This window comes from Ictidomys tridecemlineatus, chromosome X (assembly GCF_052094955.1).
Source record: "Ictidomys tridecemlineatus isolate mIctTri1 chromosome X, mIctTri1.hap1, whole genome shotgun sequence".
Lineage (NCBI taxonomy): Eukaryota > Metazoa > Chordata > Mammalia > Rodentia > Sciuridae > Ictidomys > Ictidomys tridecemlineatus.
Window position 1 is genome coordinate 77,814,260 of NC_135493.1, and position 27,297 is coordinate 77,841,556.

Here is a 27,297-nt window from a genome sequence, read left to right on the forward strand (position 1 = left end):
TGTGGAATATGAATGATAAAAAGATACCATGTCTGCTGGCAGAGAAATCCTAGACCATGTGCTGTGAGAAAAGTTGGGGAAGATAGTCTCATATACTATAGACAGCATGCAGACAAAAACTGAGGTCATAGGCATGGGAAGGTTCTGCTCTGGGTAAATTTGCCAATGATTGGAAGAAATTAAAGAGTATGTAGAGATATGTTGTGGTCTATAGACATCACATATTTATTAGTCTGTTTATTCATTCATTCATTCTGTAAGAGCCTAACAATTCCATCTAGGACTAAGTTAGACACTCAAAATGTTGGCTAGATTCCTTGCCTTCAGGGAAATTACACTCCAGTGAGAACTATAGGAAATTGGAAAATACAACACAGTATAATGTTTATACTAGAATCAAAATCAGAATCTTAAATTGACCTGAACATAGAGTCAATTTAAGATTCGAAAAAAGTAAAATGTTTATACTAGGCTTACTGGAAACTCATAAGAGAGCACCTGACCAGAACTTTATTTCTACATAAGCTTCTGGAAGGTGACTTCTAATCTGAAACCTAAAGCATGAATGATCATTGCACAGTCAAATAGAAGTGAGAGGTAATTTTCTTGGCAGTGTGGCTTGACATATGCAAAGGTCAGAGAAACATGGAAATTCTTCAAAGTTAAAGAAAATATATAGATTTTCTAACACTTTTCAAGAGTGAGGAAAATGGTATATAGAATAGGAATTATTTTCTAAAGGTTTGAAGCAGAGAAGTGGGGAACCAAGTTAGTAGGGAAGTTAATTGATATAGTTGTTATTAATAGTGCAAAATGTATAAGATTTGAACTTGGATCTGAATTTATTCAGAATCTGGTTAATTAAGAGCCAATAGCTAGATGTCAGAAATGTTAGAATGTCTGTTATATGTGTAGGCACTAGTAATAATATTGTTTTCTGAAAATATTTTGGATATTTATCCAAGAGAAGTTTAGTATGTTCTGTAGTACATACAGTTTCTTAATTTAAAAAATCACATTTGTGATATAGTGTTGAGTGATTTAACTTCCCATAAGGAAAAATCATTGAAAAACAAGGGAAAGATCAGATGAGTAGGGGAGAAATTGGTGACCTGGAAGCTCATTCACAATGAATCTGTACTATTGGGTGGAAGAAAAGGTCTTGAGTGGAAAGAGTGTGTTTTCCCCTAGTCTCCTTACATTTGAGGCCAAGGTTCCAGGGGAACAGTTTAGTAGAAATGTTTTCTTCTCCTTCAAATCCCCAGTCTCTGGTATAATGAAGAATCCATGCACAGACTAGAAAGACTGCTACACTGAAAGCCTAGTGTCCTGGATCCTGGTTCTCTTGCTACTATTAAACAATTGTATGTTCATGAAACATTCCTTAACATCTCTGATTTCCTGTTTTCTCTCTCCAAAATAAATAAGGTAGATGTGTCTTGAGTCTCCAGTTTGCCACTGCAATATTTGACTGTATCTATAGGGTGCCAAGTTAAAAAAATGACGCAGCCCTGCCCTTTGTTGTCTCAAACATCCATCTACATATAGCCAACTGTCACATAATAATACTAATAACAAGAGCCCTTTGAGAGTATAGCTTTCAATGATAAAGAGAAGTGATGAAAGGTTTTCCTTATGTTGGTGAGGCCACATAATTATGGCTTGAATGACATAATTATGGAGGACAAATAGACCAGATTAATGGAGCCAATCTGAGAAAATACAAGTCTAATATTAGAGACACAGTAGTACAATGGATAGGAAATGTTTTCCTTTGTAAATTTTTTTATTAAGTGCATTAATTATGCATACCAATGAGGTTTTGTGTGATATTTCAATACCTGTATATAGCACACACTGATCAAATCCAGCCTCCCTTAATCCATTCTCCCTCTTTGCCTTCCTAATCTCTATAATCACCACTCTATGTTCAGGTCAATTTAAGATTCTGATTTTGAAAAGTAGAAAGAAGCTAGAACTTGATGGTCCTTAAATTATCAACCTAGCAGATTCCAGGCTTATCTTGTAGATAATTCAGAGTAAGCAGATATGTTTGGCCTGGGAATGAAAGATAAGTCAGATACATGCTTCGAAAAATGAAACTTGATATTTAGCCTTAAAGATAGAAGGAAATCTTGCCATCTGTGACAGTGTGAATGAACCTGGAGAACATTATGCTAAATTAAATAAGTCAGGCAAAGAAAGACAAATACTATGCATTCTTATTTATTTGTGAAATCTAAAGTAATCAAACTCGTAGAAGCCAAGAAGGAAATGAAAGGTGGTGGGGATGGGAAGATGTTTGTCACCATACCCAGCAACGGTACCGCTTTCCTTTCCCTAACCCAGGAAATGGACAAACTATGTTAACAGACAAAGTTGCATTTAGACAAGAGGAATAAATAAGTATACAAGGTGAAAAATAAACAATAATATGAGTAAAGTTCCTCACTTAATGAATGATTGTTATTATAGTGTAAAAAATACACCTTATACAAACATTGACTCAAATGTCTATCAGCTTTGCCAAGACTTGATGTCTTTACAAGATATGTTTTAAATTAAAATAGCAAGAGCTTATGTTTTTAACTCCTCTCCCCAGGTAATGTTACTCATTTAAATGTTTCTTCTAGAGACTAAATGTTTTCCTTGTTTACAAAGAAAAATAAAAACTAAGCCTTGAAATTATATAAAAGTAAATTCCACTTTATGGTATACGTGAGAATCTCATCTGAGAAAAGGATTTCAGCATGAACTGGAGAACTCATGTGAAGTTTGGGGAAAAGTTTTTCCAGAAACAGGCCTTTCTGAAAAGAATCATAAGCCAAATGCTAGAATGAGTGAGGGACATGTAGGGAACTGGCAAGTACAAATAATGCTATTCTGTCTCATGAAAAAAGTCTAATGTTCATCAGAGACTCGAGTGTATTCTGTAGTCAATAGATATTGACTAAAAGCTTCTGAGTCCTGAATGATATGGATCTGTTTCTGTAAATATCACTGGGTAGCAGTATAAAGGGTTGAATGAAGGCTGGGATCAGTTATCAGGAGATGCCAATAGACCAGAAAGTCTGAATCATTGAAAGGATGCCTGGAATTAGGACTCTGATTTTTGAGAAAATAAACATAGAGTTTGTCCATTTCCTGGGTTAGAGAAAGGGATATACCACCATATCCCTTGCTGGATATGGTGGTATGTGTATGTATGTGTGTGTATGTGTATGTGTGTGTGTGTGTGTATATATATATATATATATATATATATATATATATATAGAGAGAGAGAGAGAGAGAGAGAGACTGCCTATATATATATATATATATATATATATATATAGAGAGAGAGAGAGAGAGAGAGAGAGAGAGAGAGAGACTGCCTATATATATAGGCAGTCTCTACCCTGCTGCTTCAGCTTATAGTGCTAGGGACCTCTTGTTACTGGATGCTGTCTTCTGTAAGCCGTCACCACCTAATCCCAGAAAAGTGTCTGTCCCCAAGTCTTTCATTTGTTCTTCACCCTTCCCTTAAAGGGTTTTTCTGAAGATTTCCTCTTAACCTGAGCTTCCACATCCTGATTGATATGCACTCAGAGACCCAATCTGACCCTTCTTATTAAAGTCAATTACCCTAATGTGTCCTTCCCACACTCTGTAAAACTCAATATCACCCGTCCCTGTTATTTTTTCTCATGCTTTTAGCAATGTTTGAAATAAATCTTATTTTTATACTCAGGTATTCCACTAGAGGGTATTATGCCACTTAACACAAATTACCATGAAGTGAATGTTGTAGGAGGTATGTCATATCTTTGCTGAACTCTGTAGACTTGTTGAAGACCCTCTATAGAGATGGAAATGATAGCATGAAGAAAAGTGTGATCCTCACAGGTACAGGGTATGATGGAGATATAGATCCATAGGTAGCCAGGCAGATGCTGAGCACAAAGATGATTACAGAATATACTAGGAGATATGCTCTATAGTTCACTCAAGGACATACAGAATGTCCATTTAGGCAAGTGTCCCTCCATTTATTACCTCTAACTTATGCATAACTTCCTCATAAACTAGTTAAGACAGCAGAAGGGTGATGAATTCATTGGCTAAAGGTTATACCTAGATAGATTGGTGAAAGTGGACTAGAACAAGGCAAAAGCCTAGATGAGACAATATTGGTTTTGTTGGATGGTGTTAACTAAGGTGTTATCTCTGGGATCTGTCTGCTGGTTGCTTGTAATGTTCTCCAGGAAGAGGTAAGACATATTTTGAGTATAATCTGGGGCATTACCCAGGGGAGGCTCACAGGAAGAGGAAAAGGTGTGGAACAATGAGGGGGGAAATACCCAACTTCTAGGGCTGTAAAGATCAGGCAGGTATATCTAGGTGGTCATTATTAAAGGAAGAAGGTGACAGTTTTAATCATCAAAATGGAGTTTCCAGTGAGAACATAGGGTTTAGTAAACTGATTTGCAACCTGGGAGGTATGCTCAGATTTCAGCACAAGTTAGAATAACAAAAATGTAGGTGAGTGAATGTAATTTCAAGTTGGAGCTGATAGCTTGAGATTTGTAGGACTTTATTTGGGAAAAGTTACCCATGTGATGAGTGTTCATACGGTTAAAGTATATATAAAAGACTTCGGCTGCTGGGAAGATGAAGTAGGCATACTTTTCCCTATTCCTCCTGCTGAGTACAACAAAAGCAACTACCCTAGATGTAATGTATAAAATAAGCAAAAGCAGAGAATAAGGCACCTCGATCCTTACTTCTCCCCTCTAGAGTGAAGTCATAGGATTACTGGAGGATAAGAACTTCAATTATAGCCCAGTGATAAGGAGCCACCCCCAGTGTTATTAGATGCTGTGATTGGAGGCAGTAACAAGGCACAATTATGCCCTCCTGCTTAGAAGATTTCAGAGGAGGCCAAGTGAGGAGATATAACTCCCATTCCCTCCCCACAGAAGTCAACAGAGTCCAAATGGGAGCCTGGATTTCTACTCATACCTGCAAGGAACAAGAGTTGCCATTCTCCTTTTTCCTGCAGAAGTGGTATCAGAGGAAACAAGCTAAAATAGAAGGTGTGGATACTAGCCAAAGCCTCATAACATAATATCCAAACTGTATAAGTTTTGATTGGTTATCACTCATTATATCAAGAACCAGGAAGATCTCAAACTGAAAGGGAAAAAAAGACAATAGATAGATCCCAACACTGAAATGAGAGATATTTAAATTACCTGACAAAGATTTTAAAGCAGACATGATAAAAATGTTTCAATAAGTAATTGTAAACATTCTTCAGGCATGGAAAATAGAAAGTATCAGCAATGACATCAAAGATATAAAAAAGAACAAAATGCAAATTTTAGAATTGAAAAATATAGTAGCCAGAATTAAAAAGATGGTCTCAACAGCAGAACCAAAGGGACAAAGGAAAGAATGAGTGAACTGGAAAACTTAACAATAGAAATTAATAAATTTGAAAAAGCAGAAAATAAATTTTAAAAATTAACCTCCAGGACTATGGCAAAATATCTAATATTCATTTCATCAAAGGCTCAGGAGAAGAGACAAGAAATATGGCTGAAAAAGTATTCTAAGAAGAGTAGGAAACTTTCCAAATTTATCAAGGAACATATAGGTTCAAAAGGTTGAACCCTAAACAGGATAAAACAAAACAGTTCACACCAAAACACATCACAGTCAAACTTCTGAAAATGAAAGATAAAAAATTGTTGAAAGCAATGACATCCACAGCACAGTCCACAAGGGATGTTAGACCTCATCAGAATTAAAAAATTTTAAATCAGCATACTATAGTAATAAGGCCACACAAATGTTATAGCAGCTCAATTCACAATAGCTAATATATGGAGCTAACCTAGGTGCCCTTCAACAGATGAATGCATAAAGAAAATGTGGTATATATACACAATGGAATATTACTCAGCCATAAAGTAGAATGATTTTTGTACATTCACTGGTAAATGGATGGATCTAGAGACTAGAGTATCATGCTAAGTGAAATAAGGCAACCCCCCAAAACCAAAAGTATGGATGCTAACCCACAACAAGGATGAGGGGAATAGAAGTTCTGTGGATTAGACAAAGGGGAATAAAGGAAAGGGAGCATGGATATGAATAGAAAATATAGTGGAATGAATCAGACACAACTTTCCTTTGTTCATATATGAATACACCACCAGTGAAACTCCACCTGATATACAACCACAAGAATGGGATCCTAATTAGAATAAGTTAAACTCCATGTATGTATGTCAAAATATACTGTCAAATATAACTAAAAGAAACAAAAATTTGGAAAAAAAATAAAAATATGAGTTTAACAAAAGACCCTATGGAAAGAACAAAAAGATACATGTCTCACAAAGGAATAATATCTAGACTATATGAGAAATTTTCAATGGGCTGGGGATGTGGTTCAGTGACAGAGCACATGCCTAGAATGCAAACTCTCAAGACTCAATAGTTTAAAATACTGATGAAAAATGGGTAAAAACCTCAAAGAGATACTTTATAGAAGAGGGTATACAATGGCAAATAAACGTCAAAAGATTTAGCATCATTAGTCATTTGGTAAATGCAAATTGAAGCCATAATGGAATATCACTATGCATGTATCAGAAGAGCTAAAATTTAAAAAAAAAATATGACAACACCAAATGCTAGCAAGGATGGGAAGACTCTATAACACTCATATATTGTTAACGGGAATATAAAATGATTTATACAACATGCAAAACAGTTTGTAAAATTCTTAAAGTACTAAATATGAAACTTCTGTATGACCCGGTAAGTATAATCTTGGGGATTTGTCCCAGAGAAAAGAAAACTTATGTTCACACAAAAACCTGGGCATGAATGTTTGTCCCAGCTTTATTTGTTGTAACCCCAAATTGAAAACAATCCATATCACCTTCAAAAGTTGTATGGTTAAACTGTGATACATCCACACCACAATATAAAAAGGAATGAACGGTTGATACATCACCTAGATGAATATCCAGACAATTATGCTGAATGAAATGATCCAAATCTCAAAGTTACTCAGTATATTATTCTATTTATATAGCATTCCTAAAGTGACAAAATTATGGAAATGGAGAAGAGATTAGTTATTGCCAGGAATTAAGGAGGGAATGGAAACAGGAGAGAATTGGGTATTACTACAAAAGAACAATAGGAAATATACCTATAGTGATGGAAATATTCTGCATTTCACTGTATCAGTGTCAACATCCTGGTTGTGATATCATACCATAGTATTTTTGCAAGCTGTTATCATGGTACAAAACTGAGTAAAGGGTATACAGAACATCTCTGTATTGCATCTTACAACTGTGTGTTACAATAATTAATTAAACTGCAAATTTTAATTTAAAACATGTGTAACAGTCCCTGCTAACTACTTCTTTTTTCCAAATACCACTTTGCCAATGCCCTGCAACACATTTCTAGTTAGGAGCTAATGGATTGATGAGTCTTCTTTATAATGTTGAAGATGGAAAAAAATATATATATATATATGTTGTAGATGTACATAATAACTTTAATTTATTTATTTTTATGTGATGCTGAGGATCAAACCCAGTGCCCCACAGGCATGAGGCAAGCACTCTGTCACTGAGCCACAATCCCAGTCCCAAGAAGATGGACTTTTGAGAAACCTAGAAAGTGGAATGGGAAAGCTAGTTAGGAGACTTCTTTATTTTCTGTGAGTGGCCTGGTAGAGGTAGAATATTCACAGGTGGACTGCACATATGTGGTCATGCATTCATGTGTTCAATGTGTCTGTGAGTATGTGTGTGTGTGTGTGTGTGTGTGTGTGTGTGTGTGTGTGTGTGTGTGTGTGTAAGAGAGAGCATCTTCAATGACTAGGAGGGAATAACCCAGGATACAGAATAGAGGGAGGAAAACCCTCTGCCAAGATTTACAATGCTTATTAGAAATCTTTCCATTCTCTCTTTAAGCCCAATCTCAGATGTTTCCTGAATAAGTCTGCTTGTGATGATTTTTTAGGCAACACTGCCACTAATGTCAGAATTGTTATACTGCGCCTTGAATTACATGTTGTTGGCCTGGAGACAGCAACAAGATACTGCCCAGGTGCAGACTGACTAGGACTGGAACAGATCACCTCAGGCCTAGCTACATCTTCTTTTGAATTGCGACAAATGCAAAGAATGAGATTTCTGGACCTCATCATGGCTGCTATGGTGTTCAGGAAACAGCTGGCTCTACTCAAAATTGTTGCAGAGACCCTTTTAAATAATGAGGTAGAGCTGCAGAACTATATTCAGTTCTGGGTTTTGAAGGATTTTTTAATTTTTAGTTGAAGTTGGACACAATACCATTATTCTATTTATTTATTTTTATGTGGTACTGAAGCTCGAACCCAGAGCCTTGCCTGCGCTAGGCAAGCACTCTACCTCTGAGCCACAACCCCAGCCCCAGTTTTGAAAGATTTTGAGGGGTCTTCATGTTGGATATTTTGGGGGCTCTCTCCATCTCCCAAATCATGAGGGCACCAGAAGTGGAGCTGGGAATAGTAGTAATATAGCCCAGGTAGTATAATTAAAGTCCCCACTATTGGGGGTGCTGATCAGGCTGTGGTTTGTAAGCAGTCTTGGTTGTATGTCAGAATCCGTGAGAGGAGTGCATTATGAGATGTTGGATATTAGATGTATAGACATAAGCAGTTTCTGTTGTGAAGCTATCTGGTATGGTAACTACCCTCTAATTTGTTGTCATGGATGCTATAAGGAATGCGGGAAGAAGGTAAATTTTCATACTGAACTCTTCCATGTACAAGGTCTTCTCAGGTGCAGAACTGTCATTTTTTTTCTGGAGCAGTGTCCTCAATGTAAGACAAAGTAGAATGGAGTATGTATCCCCCATGTGTGTTAGAAATGTAGCATTCCCCCCCCCGCCCCCCGCGGACCACCACCAAGTTTAGGAAGGGGCAGGAGCCAGGGAAAGGTATCACATTCAATTTTATGTTTGTAAAGGAGTGTCTAACTTGTATCTCCAGGAAGACTGAAACTTCCTGTCAGGCAGGGGATCTGCTTTCTCCTCTTCCTTTATTCTTAGCAATATCTAGCGCAACCCCTACTCTGTCATCCAAGTTTTGCTGCTTTCCACGTTCTTATCTTTGATCTCTAAAGGCATTAACAGAAGCAATAACCCAACATGCAGAGGGGTGGGAGGCAAATACTCCACACCAGAAATTGTTTTGAAATCTTTTTATTCTCTCTTAGAGCTAAAGCCCAATTTCAGATGTTTCCTGAATAATTCTGGCCCTTGTGATTATTTGTTAGGCAACACTGTCTCTAGCGTCAGAGATACTGCACTGCACTTTGAATTATGTGTTGGTGGCCTGGAGGCAGCTAGATACCCATCAGGTGAGCCCCTGCACATTGCTGGGATAAATATACAACTTCTGTGTGCTAGTGCCTGGAGAAAAAAAGGTAAGAATCTATACAAATGTCACAGAAAGCACTAAAGCTCAGAAGAATCATCTCTGAAATCATAGTAAAAGAGAGGGCATGTTAATCGTAGCAATTGTAGGCATTTAGTGGGATTTTTCCAAACAGAGGATCCATCATGTGACTTTTTAATTTATTTTTTCATATTTTTAGTGGTGCACTAAAGTTGTACATAATGGTGGGAATCATTACATATATTTTTAAATATTTTTATTAGTTGTTGATGGACCTTTATTTTATTTACTTATTTATATTTGGTGCTGAGAGTCAAACCCAATGCCTTACAGGTGCTAGGTGAGCACTCTACCACTGAGCCACAACACCAGCCCCTCATTATATATTCTTACATGCACACAAAATAACAATACATTTTGATCAATATTCTATCATGCGATTTTGAAAGACAGAGATAGCAGTCATTCTGGATGTATGGTGTGGAACTGTGTTTTGTGCTGGAAACAGTAGATAGGAATCAGACCTGGTGGCCAATGTATATTTAGAAGAGATTTTTTTTTCTGGCTTACCACCTGGTCAAAGACTTGTGGGAAGACAACAAAAGATGCCCCAGATCTGTGGTTTTAAAATATCAGTCCAAGAACTATGTAATTTAAAAGATGCACTGGAGGGCATAAGAGGTGTTGTTTAGGTGGAGTGCTTTTTAGCATTCTAGGTAACTCATGATAATTGGAAATATGAACATATTTGTGAGACATTACAGAATTCTGATGTACATGATTTGTTTTTTGGATTGTGGGTTATTGATCAAGTGGTTTGGTGATTGATGCTGAAGGATGATGTTGCCATTAACAGGAAGGGGGATGGTGGAGGACAAGTGCAGGAGATGCCATACTATATCTTACAATAATCTTTTATTGAACATGAAAAAATTTGAGGTTTATTCCATGAACTTTCTACATTGTTTCCAGCCACGTACTCATTTTGTTAAATGGCATTGCCACAATAATATTTGAGCTAAGGCTAAAAGATGGAGGGCAGACCCTTTATGAATACTTACTGACAGAGAGAGAGAGAGAGTGAGCCTAGTCATGGGCAGGCATAAACAGAATCTCAGGATAATGATAGCTATTTTAGGGCAGGGGATGTGGCTCAAGTGGTAGCACGCTTGCCTGGCACCACATACAAACAAAGATGTTGTATCTGCCAAAAACTAAAAAAATAAATATTAAAATTCTCTCTCTCTCTCTCTCTCTCTCTCTCTCTCTCTCTCTCTCTCTCAAAAAAAAAAAAAAAATATAGCTATTTTATATCTGGGCCCATAGTCAAGTGTCCTCTAGCTACTTGTATGCTAAGAATATTGGGAGAAGACTATTCCCATTCATTTTTCTAGGACAATATGTATAATAGGCCACAAGGTAACAATTATATACAAATTACAACAAAAAATTTCATGGAGACTACACCTCAAACTTACCTGTGTAATTTAACTGATATTAGTTTGCCTTAGTGGTTCTCTTTATGCCTTTGAGAATAGGCCTTTCCAGGGGGATGGTAGAGCACTTACCTAGCATGTGTGAGGCCCTGGGTTCAATCCTCAGCACTACATAAAAATAAATAAATAAAATAAAGGTATTGTATTCATCTACAACTACAAAAAATGTTTTAAAAATAATAGGCCTTTCCAATTATCAAGAATATAAGTAACAATAAATATTGGCAAGGATGTGAAGAAACGGGTACACTCATACATTGCTGGTGGGACTGCAAATTGGTGCAACCACTCTGGAAAGCAGTATAGATTACTCAGAAAATGTGGAATGGAACCACCATTTGACCCAGTTATCTGCCTCCTTGGCATATACCTAAAGGACTTATTTTAACAATAGCATTCTATAATGACACAACCACATCAATATTTATAGCAGCTCAATTCACAATAGCTAAACTATGGAACCCACCTAGGTTCCCTTCAACAGATGAATGGATAAAGAAAATGTGGTATATATACACAATGGAATATTACTTAGCCATAAAGAAGAATGAAATTATGGCATTTGCCAGTAAATGGGTGGATCTAGAGACTATCATGCTCAGTAAAATAAGCCAATCCCAAAAAACCAAAGGCTGAATGTTCTCTCTGATATATGAATGCTAACTCACAATAAGCCAGGGCGTGGGGTGGGGGGAAGAATAGAAGTTTGCTCATTAAGACAAATGGGAATGAAGGGAATGGAGGGAGATAGGAATAGTAAAGACAGTAGAATGAATTGGACATAACTTTTCCATGTTCTTATATGAATACAACTCAATGAGATTCTGTCTTTAAATAAAATACAAAAAAAGGGCTGGGGATGTGGCTCAGTGGTTAAGTGACCCTGAGTTCAATCCCTGGTAACTCCCCCCACCAAAATGGGCCTTTCTTTTGTATTACTTTCTTCCCACTCACATATGTACATGGGTACAAAAATCTCTGAGTTAGGGCATATTGCCAACTTACTTAACTTCACAATTCCTCATTTTTACCTTTTCCTGAAAGTGAAACAGTTGAGAAAAATTTGAACTTCTAGGACAAGATACATTGAATCTACTCCTGGTTTCACCATTATACAATATGGGACCTAAAAACACTACCTAGATGTTTTTCCTTAGCTCTTATCAATTATGGGAGAACAAAAGGACTTTAAATGATCTAAATTATCCTATATTTTCCTTAGGACTTCTCTTACTATTTCCCTGAGAAGTTCTTTATGTTTCCCATTGTCTATAAACTTTCTGGCCTGTGACAACAGCCCCATTCTTTTTGTGGGGGCTAGAGCATCTGTGACCAGGTTTTTAGAGTGTACATTAGGTAACAGGTTGTTTTTCTTCCTTTCATTTCCTCCCAAAGCTTATTTCTTCATTCTAACCTGTATGATCTACAGTTGTTTATGGGATTGCTATCGTCCCTCATCACCCATTCATGTCAGGCTTCCAGGCTTCTCCATGTATATGCTCTGGGCCCTGAATAATAATGGATGAGAAGGATATACTGTGCCTGCAGACTGGAGGAGAAGGGGAACCTAGACAGTGTACTCTGGAGAAAGCTGGGAAAGATCATGCCATAGGTTATACACAACATGAGGAAAGTTAGAGCCAAGGCAAGAGCAGAGGCTATTTTTTAAGATATCTAATAATTTAGGATCACTAGTACCTAGATTGTGGGAATAGATAGTGGTCTACAAAGAAGGGCTCTATTTATTAATAATTTAGTATGTTTGTGTCATTTGTTCATTCTGCAGTGCTTTTTTAGATACTGTTGTTTACAAGCAAGAAAGAGTCTCTGAGTTCAAGGATACTAACTTGTGAGGAGAGAGAATTAAAAAAAATTCAGCATATAGTGACCTACTAATTCTAATAATATTAAATAATATTTACTAAATGCTATATATGGTGCCAAGAACTGTTTTAAGTACTTTGTAAAGATTTGCTCATTTTATACTCATCACAAACCCTATCATTTAGTATTGTTATTATCCCTATTTTGTAGGTTATAAAATAGAGGCATTGAGAAGTTAGATAACCTACCCAAATTCACATACCATTTTACTGGATTAGTGTAGTGGGCCACACAAGGTCAGCTTATTAGATGGGCTTACATTTTTAATGAAGGAATTCTGGAGAAAATTAAATTTGAAATGTAATTTAAAGGGTGAGGAGGAAATACTAGACTAATAGGGTGAGAGATAGTGTTTAAGACTGAGTGATGGGCATGTGTACAAAAGCATGGAGAGAACTGGAAAATCTGCACTTTGGGTATGGTATTTGGCAGAGGGATACTAGTGGCCTGGACACTTGAGGATTTGGGATTTTATGTAGAAAGCTCAAGGATATTGTTCATCAGGAGGTCACAGAAGGTTAGTCTGATTGAATCATACAATTAGACTGTGGTCAGCCAAGCTGTGGTTATTTATTTGAGAGGAGCTTTTTTTTTTAATAGAGCTTGTGTAGACCTGGGATTATGTGAATGTGGAGTGCTGGAGCAATTAGTAGAAAGAACTCAGGGAGAAAAACAGAGAAAAAATAAATGCATATTACAGTAATATTTCTTTGCAAGGACCTCTCCCTCCACTAGGGCCCAATTCCAGAACATTATTTGAGTCCAAAAATTAGGCAACTCCTAATCCACTGTCTCTGTGGTCAAATTGTACCCAGAAATATTTGTTGAAGTTTCAGGAAGGAGATGTCTGATATGTATGATCCAATCTGTAGACCTCTGGGGGTGAAATTACTATACATATTTATATTTCAGGCCCTTGTGGTGGCTACTGTTTCAGGTAAGAAATGGTGTGACTGGGACATTTTTCTCTTCTTGAACAAGTTGGAGAAATTACATGGAGATCTGTTATAAGTAGGATGTAAATTTATTTGAACATGGTTAGAGGTATGACTGCTGAAATAACTGCTTGATGATGGGAGTCCCCCAGACTCTTTGAACCCTGAAGACTCCTTGTAGGGACCACAAGTAACATCTAGAGGTTGTTGGGGATCATGGAAACAGAAGTCAACAAGAGGCCATCATGGAAGTATTTCCTCTGAAACCCAACAGACTATAGATTCCATTTCTCGAATTTGGCTTTCTAAATACCTGTAAGATGCTTCCACTTCTCTTTAACTCTCTGCACATGTAAGAAGTAAAGACCATTATGTTCTCTTCTACAGCCTTGCCTTCCTATCAGTTCATTTTACTGCTGCTAGAGTGATCTCTCTGAGAGCCAAATAAGATTATCAACTCCTTGCCTGCCAATCTCCTTAATAGGATGAGATGGTGCTTCCTAATCTGCTCAATTTTCAGTCTCTCACCATTTTTCCTTCTCCCTCTTTTTAGATACACTTAACACTTATACTTCCCCGCAATGGACTACACTCTCTGTTGTTACCTCCAGGCCTATTGTGTTTTTTCTTCCAGGAAAACTCAGACCTCCCTGAACTACTTGATACTTTTCCTGAAGAACAGAACAAGACCAGAAGGAGTGAATGGTGAGTATGACTGAATTTGAAAGCAGGTAAATTTGCTATAAAGTTGCTGCAATAGACCCAAACACTGGGTTTCAGGCCTTAACTAGGACAATGATCATATGAATATTAAAGAAGGGCTCACGGGGCTGCAGTTGTGGCTCAGTGGAAGAGTGGTTGCCTCATATGGGTGAGGCACTGGGTTCAATTCTCAGCACCACATATAAATAAATAAAATAAAGATCCAACAACTAAAAAATATTTAAAAGAAAGAAAGACTCACCTCACGGATACAACAGAGATAAAAACTATAGAGGTCACATTATTTGTATATATACTCTTCAGTAATCCTGACTCTTTCCCCTGACTGTAATTCCAGGTTTACTGTGCCTAGGGACAGGACATGTAGACTTACTGTAAATCCATCTCAATGAAATTCAGAAATCCATCATCTCTCCCTGTTTGATTCCATAGATGGTGTGCACAGAGAAATCCACTCAGGCTTTTCTAGTACCAGTCAATCTGATTTTCTGAGCTAATTGTTTCTTAATAGTAACTACTTAGATAGACTCTGATTTTCCATTTTCCCCATTTTTATTGTAACAGATACAATGATGGTTTATCTTTTAAGGTAGTTGTTCTTAACTTTGCTGTATGTTGGAATTCATCCACAGATCTTCAGAAAATACTAATGTCTGTCCTCTACCTCAGACATTATGATTTAATAGATATGTGGTGTGACATGAATATGAGAGCTTTTTACAGCTCTCCCCAGGTTAAAATATGCATAAAAGTTTGAAAAATACTGCTTTAAGGACTTCTGCATAATCATGACTGGTAGTAGAGCTCTGAGTGGAAGTGTATTCTGGGAGAAGAGCAGAGCTGTCTCTTTGACAGACTAATGTGTTATTCATGGCACATTCTCTGTGAACGATCCAGGTGAAAGAGTAAGGTTTCCCTGAAGGAATATTGTGCACCTCATCACTGTAAGACATTGGATGTCATGAGTAAATAGAGATTTATATGAAGGGAAATGCCAGATGATCAAATGTGTATTTTAAAGTCTTGAATCAGTATTGGAGATGGACTGAAGTAAGAGGTGGAACAAAGAGAAAAGATGAGATAATTCTTTCTAATCTGATAAAGATTATTGAAATAGTCTGACCAAGGGTGAGGATGTGGGAGTGTGAATAAGCAGAAGAGGTTGGATTATTTGGCAAACCCTGTCTTCATGTCACTCATTCATCTATCTGCAAAGGTGGCAAAGGTAGAGAAAAGAGATGTGGCAATCAAGTGATAAGTTGAATCTTCCCCAGATCTGCTTAGCACAGGTAGTCAAGAAGGAGGAAAGGCAGAAAGTACTAAAGAGAGAAAATGTTGAAGTTGTCTTAATGAGGAGTTACTGATCTAGCCATGACCTGAGTGAGTAGCAGCACTTGCTCCCCGAAATCCAGTGAAGAGATAGTTAGTGATCCCTGAATAGGCCTGGCACAGGAAGAGAAGCAGAAGCTTCTGTTCCCCCAAACCAAGAACTCTACTGTAACTTCTCTTACTAGATCTTTCTGTAGCCAGAGTGACCTGTCCAAGTGTAGAAATAGCCATGAATCATGTTCTTTCTTGAAATGACTTCCCATTACCCTTGTGGAGGATGAATGAATTCACTACATATCAAATTGGCTGACAAAGCTCTTAGAAAGATGGTTTCTTTTCTCTAAACTTTTTCTCTGGCTACAAGACCCCTGATGATTTTCTCCAAAGCCATTGGAGTTTCTTATTTGCTTCCTGTCACCCTCTGTGCCTACTTTTATCATAGAACTTAGATTAAGTACCTGAATAACCTGGTGACTCTAATCTCTATATAATGCACCTTAAGAGCAATGGACAATATCTCATTAGCTATTGTATTCTCAGGTTGTCAGATGTAAGGTCTGACAAATTGTACACACAATAAATAAATAAATGAATAAATTGGTGAGTTTATTAACTTAGGTATTTTGTTATAGGAATGGAAAACAAACTAACACAATAGCTAATGGATTGGCAACTCAGTCTCTGAACCCAAACTCCCAGTTCATCATTTAATAGCTGTATATCCTTGGTCAATCTTATTAATATCCCTGTACTTTATCATGTGTAAAATGGAGGAAATAATTGCACATATCTGTGGGGTTGTTAGGACGATTAGAAGAGTTAATATTTTTAAAAGTACTTAAGATAGCATCTGATATATGATAAATGCATATACATGTTTGTTTTCAAAAACAGACCAATAACTTTGGAGTTACAGTACCTTTTTTATACTAGGTCTTAAACCCAGGGCCTTATGCATTTATCCCTAGCCCTTTTGATTTTTTAAAATTTTATTTATTCAATTAGCCCAGGATAGCTTCAAATTTGAGATCCTCTGATCTTAGGCTCCCAAATAGCTAGAATTATAGACATGTGCCACCATGCCCAGCTGGAATCATAGCTCTACACTATGAAATTTTAAAGCGATGATGATTTAAGTAAATGGTTAAAGAAGCTAAGTCTTTGTAAATGGAGAGGAAGGATAAGGAAGGAAAAGAGAATATGCACTTGTACACAGGGCTAGGTGTAAGGTGTGGCGATGAAAAACATCTGGATGATGTCCTTAATATTGTCCATTTCTAGTGAATGTTATTTGCATTCATCCCTTGTGGAAAATCACAACCAGGAAAGAGTCCTTCTTATTACCTCCGTTTTCTTTATATCCATATGCAGTGCCTATTGTGTCCCCAAGAGCTGTTTGAAGTTTCCAAAACACTGCAAAAATCAATAAGGCCATGACCCTGCAATCAGAGTTAGTTAGGTGGTAAATACACTAGGGTTTTATGCAGATAATTTCAGGAGCTTGTTTGATGTGGCTTAACCTGAGAGGGAGATGATAGAGCAAGAGGAGGTTAATATCCTAGTACCTAATCCATATAGGTAAAACTACCCATAGATAGGTATGAAGGATTCGGACATGAAGTGGGCCATACTGGCAGGAATAAATAAGAAGAGCCAAGCTGGGTGCAGTGGTACATGCCTATGATCCCAGCAGCTTGAGAGGCTGAGGCAGGAGAACTGTGAGTTCAAAGCCAGCCTCAGCAACTTAGTGAAGCCCTAAGCAACTCAGCAAGACTTTGCCTCTAAATAAAATATTAAAAAGGGCTAGGGATGTGGCTCAGTGGTTAAGCACCCCTGGGTTCAATTCCTGGTATAAAAAAGGGGGGGCAGATTTTTAAAATAGAAGCCCAGTAGTTGTGTGAGCTTATGGGATTTGACAGTTTTGATGTTTTTAAGGATATGTGCATAAGGGAATCTTCTGACTGAATGAGGGGATAGTTAGATCATTAACAGAGAGAGGGACTTGGTACTGAGAGGAAATTTCTATAAATCTCTGAGGATTTTCCATCCAGGAACTCTTACACCTAGTGTCTGCATAGTAGAAACTACTCTTCTAGTCTCTGCTGAAGATCATGTAATTGGGGTTTCATAAAATATGACTGAAGGTGTTATATGGGAGTGGTATCCTCCCAAATAGACACTGTCAGGAAATAGAGCCAGTTGACAACATGCACAGGTTACTTCTCAGAGGTAAGAAGAAGTATACAGAGGTCTATGATCAATGCCCTGTGGGAGATGCTTCCTGCAGCAGACAACCACAAAGTCCTCAGAAGTAGAGTCCATGAAATCTCATGTTGAGAAGATCCATTTTATATAAAGATCATATGAATGTATCAATTTTTCCTTCTTTATCTGTTTTAGAATAAGTGATCATCAAAACTAGCTTCAAGAAATACATTGACAAAGTTTGCTCAATCAGAGTTCATGAAGGACAGCCTCAGTGCCCCTTTTTCTTGTAAAAATATTTTATGATATGCCAGATGCAGTGAGTCACGCCTGTATTCCCAATGGCTCAGGAGGTGAGGTAGGAGGATTGCAAGTTCAAAGCCAGCCTTATCAATTTAGCAAGACTCTAAGCAACTTAGCAAGACCCTGTCACAAAATAAAAATACTAGGCTAGGGATGTGGCACAGTGGTTAAGTTTCTCTGGGTTCAATTCCTGGTACCTTCAAAAAAATTTCATGATAAACCTGAAGTATTAAAAACATTTTCATTATTAATTATATATGTCTCACTCTTGAGGACTTTTTATGACTTTAACACATGTCTTACAAGGTATGGGCTTTCCTAGGGCAGGCTTTTCTGACTGGAGTGAGGGAGGTTGTTCTAGATTTGATTATTGTATGTCCATGAGAGTTAGTCTAACACTATCATGATGTTCTGGATGTTTTTAACTCTTCTGATTTATTAAGTCTTTTATCCCCTTAGCACAGTTTTTGTGTTCTGCTCTCCTTCTCCTTCCTTGAGTGTACCTTCTATTGACTACTTTAAAAACATTTAGGTATCTACCTGTGTGTTAGATGGGATAGGTCAGGTTTTTAAGTTCTTAGTTGATATTATGACTGAGGACCCAGAGCTTTCACATTCCTACCCTGTTCCTCTACTTCCCCATGAGGTTGTCAGATGAGCTATATTCACAAAAGAAAGTAGGATAATTTTATTTATTCCATTATTGGATGACTTAGTATCTGCTAACCCCAGGATAGTACTCTAAGTTAAAGTTTAACTTTCAGCCTCTCACCAAGGTTCCAGACCTAAGTGGTTGTTCTTCTGTTTCCCCCAAAGATGAGGGTAAAAACCCACTGCTGTGTGGTTTGGATACAAAAGTGTATAAAGGGTTGTCAACTTTTGTCCTTTAAGTCATCTGTTATAGTTTGGATCTGGAATGTTCCCCAAAGATCCATGTACTTAAAGGTTTGGCGCCAAGTGCAGTAATGTCCAGAGGTGAGGGTTTGGGGCTCTAGGCTTATCTGTAATCCATTTGATAGGTTAATAATTTTAATGGTCTACTGAGAGGAGGTGAAAACTGTAGGAAGGTGGGCATGGTTACAGGAAGTAGATCACTGGGGGCATTCTCTTGGGGGGAATTTATCTTGTCCATGGCCCTTTCCCACTGCTCTGCTTTGTAGCTGCCATAAACTAAACAGGTTTCCTCTGCTTCATACATCTACCATGATGTTCTGCTTCACTTCAGGCACAGAGCAATGAAGTAGGACAACCATGAACTGAAAACTCTAAAACCATGAACCAATACAAACCTTTCCTCCTCCAAGTTGTTTGTCAGGCATTGTTGGTCACAGTGATGAAAAGCTAACTAACACATCTTCTTTTACTCTCATTCTATGAGTTCCTAAATCTAACTGTTGGGGCTGACAGCAGTACATCATGGCTAGGTCCTGGATAAAGAGTAAATCTTTACTAGTTATCTTTCTTTTGTGTACCTGCAACTCATGCACAGGGTTTGTGGATTTGTTCTTCATCAGTCCTACAACCTTTTCTTTTTCTTCCTACATTTGGTTAAGAGGCCAAGGATCCTAGGAACTAAAGAGCAGCAATGAGAGCCCTTCCCTCCTGAGCCTTCTCCTGTTAGAGGTGGGTGCCTCTGAACTCACCATTATTCCAAATCCTTATTCCTTGTGAAAAATAGAATGATTACTGCACCAGAATTCTGGAGTCCTGAGTGAAACAGAGTAAAATTAAGTAACTATGTGGCCCATCTTATGCAGGGTGATGTTGTAAGCTCTGTGAGGTGATGCACCAATGAAATGGCCATTTTTCTGTCCTCCAGGGTCTTCATAGTAAAGGTATACCTTTAAAGCAAAGGTAGATCTATTCACATATCGATGACTATAAACAAGAGATCCCAGTGGTGAGTGTACTAACACAGTCTGGGTTTCCCTTACTATCAATACTCTCACCTTCCAAATAAAACCTATAAGAACTTGGGAGATTTTTATACTGAAAATTCACTCTTTAATTGGAAAATCCATTATACTTAATGAACCAATAAAAATGGTTAAGTTGTGGGCAGATTTGAAAGTGAGAGGCTGTAGAGTTCCTTGCAGTCACTTTCAGTGGGTTTTGCTTTATGTTCCTGTTGTTTAAACATTATTGCTATTATCTCTCCACTTCCCTGAGACTTTACCCTTCCATAGTCCTAGGTTTAAGTCATGTTGAGCAAGCACAGGGTATTTGTGGCTAATAAAGAACATTTGCCACATTAATGCTTTGAAAATCTCAGACTGGAGCTGAGAGGTTCAGGTAATTTAAAAGGTTGTGCTAGGAAATTAGAGAGTGGAGGTAAGGAAGGCTTGCAAAGTCTTCAGATCTATGTATATAGTATGTCTTGCCATGTATTTATTCCTAATATCTCAGCAATATTTTATATATTTTAATATACTGGTCTTATACAAGTTTTTACAAAAATTATTCCTGTATTGCTCATATTTTGATACTATTAGAAAAGGTATATTTTTCAACTCTTTATTTTGAAATAATTATATATTCAAAGGAAGTTGTAGCTAGAGAACAGAGAGCTAGCATCTACCCAATTTCTCAAAATGGTTATACCTTATATAAATTAAGTATAAAATCAAAACCAGAAAATAAGTATTAGAACAATATGTGTATAGTCATTTCATTTATGTGTACTCTGTTACTTGTAGACCACTTTATTTGAGGTATAAATGACATCCAAAATGCTGTACATATTTCAAGTATACACCTGGGAAACCACTGCTGCAGTCTATGCTGTTAAGTATAACTAATACCTCCAAGGGTTTCCTGCTACCCTGGTTTTTTACTTCTCTGTTTATCATTTTTGTGATAAGAATACTTAACTAAATATGTACCCTCTTAGCAACATTTTTTTAGATAGGATCTTGCTATGTTGCACACTGGCTTTGAGCTTATGATCCTCCTGCTTCAGCTTCCTAAATAGCTGGGATTACAGGCATGTGCCACCACACCTGGCCCTCTTAGCAATATTTAAGTATACAGTATTATTGTTGATTATAGCTACCATTCTATACAGTAGATCTCTAGACTTACTTGTCTTGCATAAGTGAAACTTTCTACCCCCTGAACAGCAACCTCCCAATTTCTGTACCCTTTCCCTTAGTAATCACTATACTACTTTCTGCTTCTAGAAGTTTTATTGCTTTAGAAATTTCATATTAATTGGAATCATGCAATATTTATCCTGTGACTAGCTTATTTCACTATCTTGTTGTATGATGCAGTCTATAGTATTTTTGGTATGTCTCTTATATAGCTATAAGCGTTTATATGGTTGCTTTAGGTACTACATTATACACACATAACTTATCACAGTCCACTGGTGGTATCCTTTTACTTTTTATTTTTTATTTATTTGCAGGGGGGGACTGGGAATTGAACTCAGGGGCACTCAATCACTGAGCCACATCCCCAGCCCTATTTTGTATTTTATTTAGAGACAGGGTCTCACTGGGTTGCTTAACGCCTCACTTTGTACTGAGGCTGTCTTTGAACTTATGATCCTCTTGCCTCAGCCTTGTGAGCCTCTGGGATTACAGGCATGCACCACTGTGCTCAACTTCATTGTACTTTTTAAAGTGAAATACGGGAGCTGGAATACAGGAGCTCAGTGGTAGAGTGCTTGCCTAGCATGTGTGAGGCACTGGATTCAATCCTCAGCATCACATAAAAATAAATAAAGACATTGTATCCATATACAACCAAAACATAATTTTTAAAAAGTGAAATATAAGCCTTATCTTCATTGATGTCCTTTTTACCCCCTACACAAATACACCCCCATTTATATCATTATCTTAAATATTTTCTCTATATACATTTGGAACCACCTCAATGATTTTTGCTTCATCCATCAAATGTAATTTAGAAAACTCAAGAGGAAAAACAGGTAATTCTCAGACAAAGATTTTAAAATAGTTATAAAACTATTATCTTTACCTATTTGGGGCTCTATCCACTTTTCTTTATCCCTTCCTGATGTTCCAAGTTTCCTTCTTTTATTATTACTTTTCTGTTTGGAGATCTTCTTTAGCCATTCTTTTAGAGTACATCTGCTGGTATAAATTCTGAGTTCTCCTTCATCTGAGAATATTTTGCCTCCACCTTCATTCATAAATGATACTTTAGCTGAATATAGGATTCTGGGTTGATGGTTTCTATGTTGTGCTACTTCCTTCTGGTCTCCATTGTTTTTTTAAATGAGAAATCCTTGGCATTCAAATTGTTTATCCTCCACTGGTAAAGGTGTTATTTCTTTCTCATTGCTCTTGTCTTTAGTTTTCAGTTAGTTTTGAAATAAATAACATCTTTCCTTTGCTTTCATTTTCAGAGTTTGATTTTGATATTTCTTGGCATGAATTTCTTTGTTTTTTCCCCATTTGGTACTTTCTCAGTTTCTTGAACCTGTAAGTTTATTAATTATTTCATTTTTTAAGTATGTTTGCAGTTGGTCATTGAAGTTTTTATAACTATTTTTAAATCTTTGTCTAGTAATTCTCACATCCCTGTCATTTTGACATTGAAATCTGTTGATTGTCTTTTTTCATTCAGCTTGAGACATTCCTGCTTCTTGGTTGATAAAAGCAATTTTAGCTGTAAACATGGACACTGTTGGAACTATGAGACAGTGGAGCTTATTCAAACATTTATTTATTTGTTTCTTTGTTGGTACTGGGGATTGAACTCAGGGGCATTTGACCACTGAGTCACATCCCAAGCCCTATGTTCTATTTTATTTAGAGACAAGGTCTCCCTGAGTTGCTTAGTGCCTCACTTTTGGTGAGCGTGGCTTTGAATTCGTGATCCCCCTGCCTCAGCCTCCTGAGCTGCTGGGATTACAGGCATGCACCACCACACTTGGCCTTCAAACATTTTTTTAAAGATGGCTTTTCCTGACACTGCTCTGGCAGGTAAAGGTAATTGCCACTGCGTTAGTGCCAGGTATGTTTGAAGTCCAGATTACCCATGTAGCCTTTGTTGACACCTGAGAAAGCTGCTCCTTGGACTTCTAGATGGGAGGGCGGGATTTATGGCTTCCCACTGTGACTCCATTTATACCTCCCTGGCTGGGAGGATAAGAATGCCTTTACTGCTTCTTACATGGTCTCCACATGGGAAGAAGGGTTGTCTTGTTACTATTACCACTAGAAGGTAGTGAAAATCCCAGCTTTTCACTAGATCACTTTGGATACACCTCTGGACCTCATTTCTGAGAGGTTAATGTAGTACAGGCTCCCTATGTAGTCTCTACTGATACTCTTCTGGAGGATTGAAAGTCCCAGCTTTCTGCTTGGCTTTCTCTGGCATGATATCAGCAAAGAGGAAAAAGGTGTGTACCTCATCACAGACTTGTGAGGGGTGGCTGTCCTTCCTCTCTACAGTCTTTTCTGGCAAGGATGGGGTAAGACCGCAGTTCTTTCTGGTTTTTTGTTGGAGTAGAACAATTATCTGAAAGTTTTCTCTCTAACAAGACTGAATTCCCCTCCCCCCTTGTCTTTTAGCTATAAAGAACAGGCTGTTATTTTTTCTGTTGTTTTCATTGTGTCCTTTGGTGTTTCTGGGTTGCTGGCTTCTCTGTTCCCTCATTTGGGATATATGAGGCAAAAAGAAAACCCCAGGAACTCACCACATATTGTTCCTTTGGTCCCAAGTTTCCTACCTAGTCTGACTTCTCTTCACCTTTCAAGATTCTTCTTGTTTTATATCTCCTGCACAGGTCTTTTAATTATATTTAATACAAGGAATCAGAAAAAGTATAACTACTTTTGACTACTCCTGGAATTGGAATTGTTGACATTTTTACCACTTTCTCTAGTCTAGCTCTCAGACTTTTAGCCTTTACTCCACAAGAAATATCCTTTGGGAGAGAACATTTATCTTATCAGTTTTTCCATTCTATTCGTTCATAGTGGAAAAATAGCAGATGCAAAGGCTCAAGAAAGATAGGAAGGGCTGCAGTTGTGGCTCAGTGGTAGAGCACTTGCCTAGCATGTGCAAGGCACTGGGTTCAATTCTCAGCACCACATATAAATAAAATGAATAAAATAAAGATCCATCAACATCTAAAAAAAATTTAAAAAGAGAAAGATGGGAAAATCCGCCAACCAAAAATAGTTCAGATTAGAAATATCAGCTGATAAATGGCACGGTGCACATGGCTTGGGTCCACCTTGTTTTTCTTTTTTTAAAATATATATACTATATATATTATATTACACAATTAATATTAATATATTAATTTAATAATTTAATATTATTAATTATATATGTGTAATATAATATATATGTATTATATATATATATATTTTAGTTGTAGTTGGACACAATACCTCTATTTCATTTATTTTTTTTTTATGTGCTGAGGATTGAACCCGGCCATGCACATTGAGGCGAGCGCTCTACCGCTGAGCCACAATCCCAGCCCCTGACCTTGCTTTTCTTACTGAAGTCTTTGAGTTATATCTGGATGACTCAAGATTATTATTTGTGCAAAGTGTGGAAAATAGCAAGTGACTAGAGCCTCAGAATCTAAGTGGCAGGACATTAAATAGTTAAGAGATGGTGCTAAGTAATCCTGATCAGAAATCGTCTGCTAATTGATTTATGGAATTTAAGGTAAAGGGATCCAATTTAGTGAATGGGAAAGGTTGGTGCCCTTACTAGAGGGGGAACTCTGGGATTCCATCAACTCCTTTGTTGGGGTAGAACCAAATTCCTTAAATTTACTTTATTATTTCAGTAATAGTATAATATTTGAGCTTATTTATGAGGTGGCACTACCCTTGTCATTTCAAATTTTAATGCTAATTTAAACCTTGATGGTCTATAATGAAGAGCTCATTGTGGAAGTTGCATATGTATAAGCTTCCTGCCTGTCATTGTAATCTGCTTTGGCACAGACTCTGAGAACCCTATTATGTCTTCAACATAATTTCATCACCAGAAATCTAGATGGTGAATTTTTATTCTGTATGAGTATTTCTATTCAGTTTTAGAAGGTAGTGATACTTGCAAAAAGCTAACTGGTCAACATGCAGGCCTTGTTCCAACGAAGGTTACACCTGGTTAATACAGAGTGTGCGTGCAAAAGAACCTGGCTGTAATAGTATACAAACCTTGAATTGACAGAGTAAGGCTCACCTCTTTTCAAGACGTACTTCACTGCCTACTTTGAAGTGACAATGAATGCTATTCTATAAAACAAAAGTAGAAGTTCCATCTCATCATGTAAATTATGCACAAAAATAAAAACTACCTCTAACTGAAGCCTTTGCATCTAATTGATCTGAAGATATTTCTACATTTCTACAATAATGTTGCAGTGAGCTCTCTTTGGGGTATGAGAAATTACAAAGCAAGGACCTTAATTTCTCAAAATTTCTTATGATAGTTGTGCTTTCATTTATTGTAAAGATTCTGTGCTAAATAATGATAATTTCCTCAATTAGTACTGTAGTTTGAATGTGTCCCCCAAAGGTCATGTGTTGAAGACCTAATTCCCAGTATAAAAGTATTAAGAAGTTGGACCTTTAATAGGTGATTAGGTCATAAGAGCATGGCCCTCATGAATAGATTAGTGGCATTATCATAGAAGTGGGTTCCTTATAAAAAGATAAATTTGGCTTCTTACTTCTCTCTCACTCTTGCTCTCTTTTGCCTTTTTGTCTTCTGCCATGGAATGATACAAGAATAATCCCTTTGTCAGATACCAGGCTTTGACCTTGAACTTTCCAGCCTCCAGAGCCAATGAGAAAGAAATTTCTATTCACTATAAAATATCTATTCCATGGGATTCTGTTATAAAAGCACAAAATGGACTAAGACAGTGAGCATTTACTGAGTTGCACTTCCTTAGTCAGCATCTGACACCATTCATGTATGTGTGCCCACTAATGTGTCATGTACTGATTTGAGCAGAATATATAGAAAGATGATATAAACCAAGGTCCTGAAACAACCTTGTGAATGTTTTAGTATTTATTAGAGCATTTAGAGATATGTCAAGCACGTGAACACATTTGGATTACATGGCAAGTACAATGTGATGACAGGCCAGGATATGGGAATACACAGAACAAGATTGGATGAAATCCGCAGTAGACTAAAGAGGATCATATTGTCACTAGGGAAATATAAAGCATTTATTCTTTCATTTTTTGTCTCTTTATTCAACTTTCCCATCCATTCATTCTTCCATCCATCATTTTCCATCATGTTTTAGTAAGTGACTGCCTGCTATGTGTTAATTGCTGTGCCAGGCAATGTAATCAAGTGTGAAAACATTAGTCTGAGTCTTTGCCCTATGACTAATACTATAACCTTTATTGTCACTTTCACCCCAACTCTCTTTTTCTCAGTCCAGATATTACTTTGTATAATTTACAATTGGCATGCAGTGTAGAATGATTTCAGGATCATAAAGTAGAAGACTTATTTCTAGTCCATTTGGTCATGTAACATCTCTAAATACTGATATTTTTCTCACTTTTGAGCCTCACTGATGTGTTTTTTTTTTTTTTTTTTTTTAGGAAACCTCTAACATGGTAGTAAACAACAAAAATACATATGAAGTCTCATGGGGCTGGGGTTATGACTCAGTGGTAGAGCACTTGCCTAGCATGTGTGAGGAACTGGGTTTGATTCTCAGCACCACATATAAATAAAAATAAAGTCCATTAACAATGAAAAATATTAAAAACATGTATGAAGTTTGTTTTGAATGCACAAGTAGTCCAGCATATTCAAGGCCTGAATATGACTTTTATGACTAGATCTGAGAATGTGCTAAGGATGTGTTGTGATCCAGAAAAGTCAGCTGGAGTCAGACCTATGGTGCTTGTAAGTATAGTATATTGCAGCTATTTTTGTAGACATTGAGATTTTTTTTTAAAAAAAAACTAATAGACTTTATTAT

The 27,297-nt window shown here is 37.1% G+C and overlaps 1 protein-coding gene across 1 annotated transcript in view; it reads left to right on the forward strand.

Annotated features, from left to right (window-relative positions):
• Pbdc1 (polysaccharide biosynthesis domain containing 1) overlaps positions 1 to 27,297 on the forward strand; it is a 346,698-nt gene that overhangs the window by 21,999 nt on the left and 297,402 nt on the right. Inside the window, exon 2 of the mRNA XM_005337492.5 lies at positions 14,410 to 14,480. The gene's annotated coding sequence lies outside the window, so the exon portion shown is untranslated. The remainder of the gene's footprint in view (positions 1 to 14,409; positions 14,481 to 27,297) is intronic.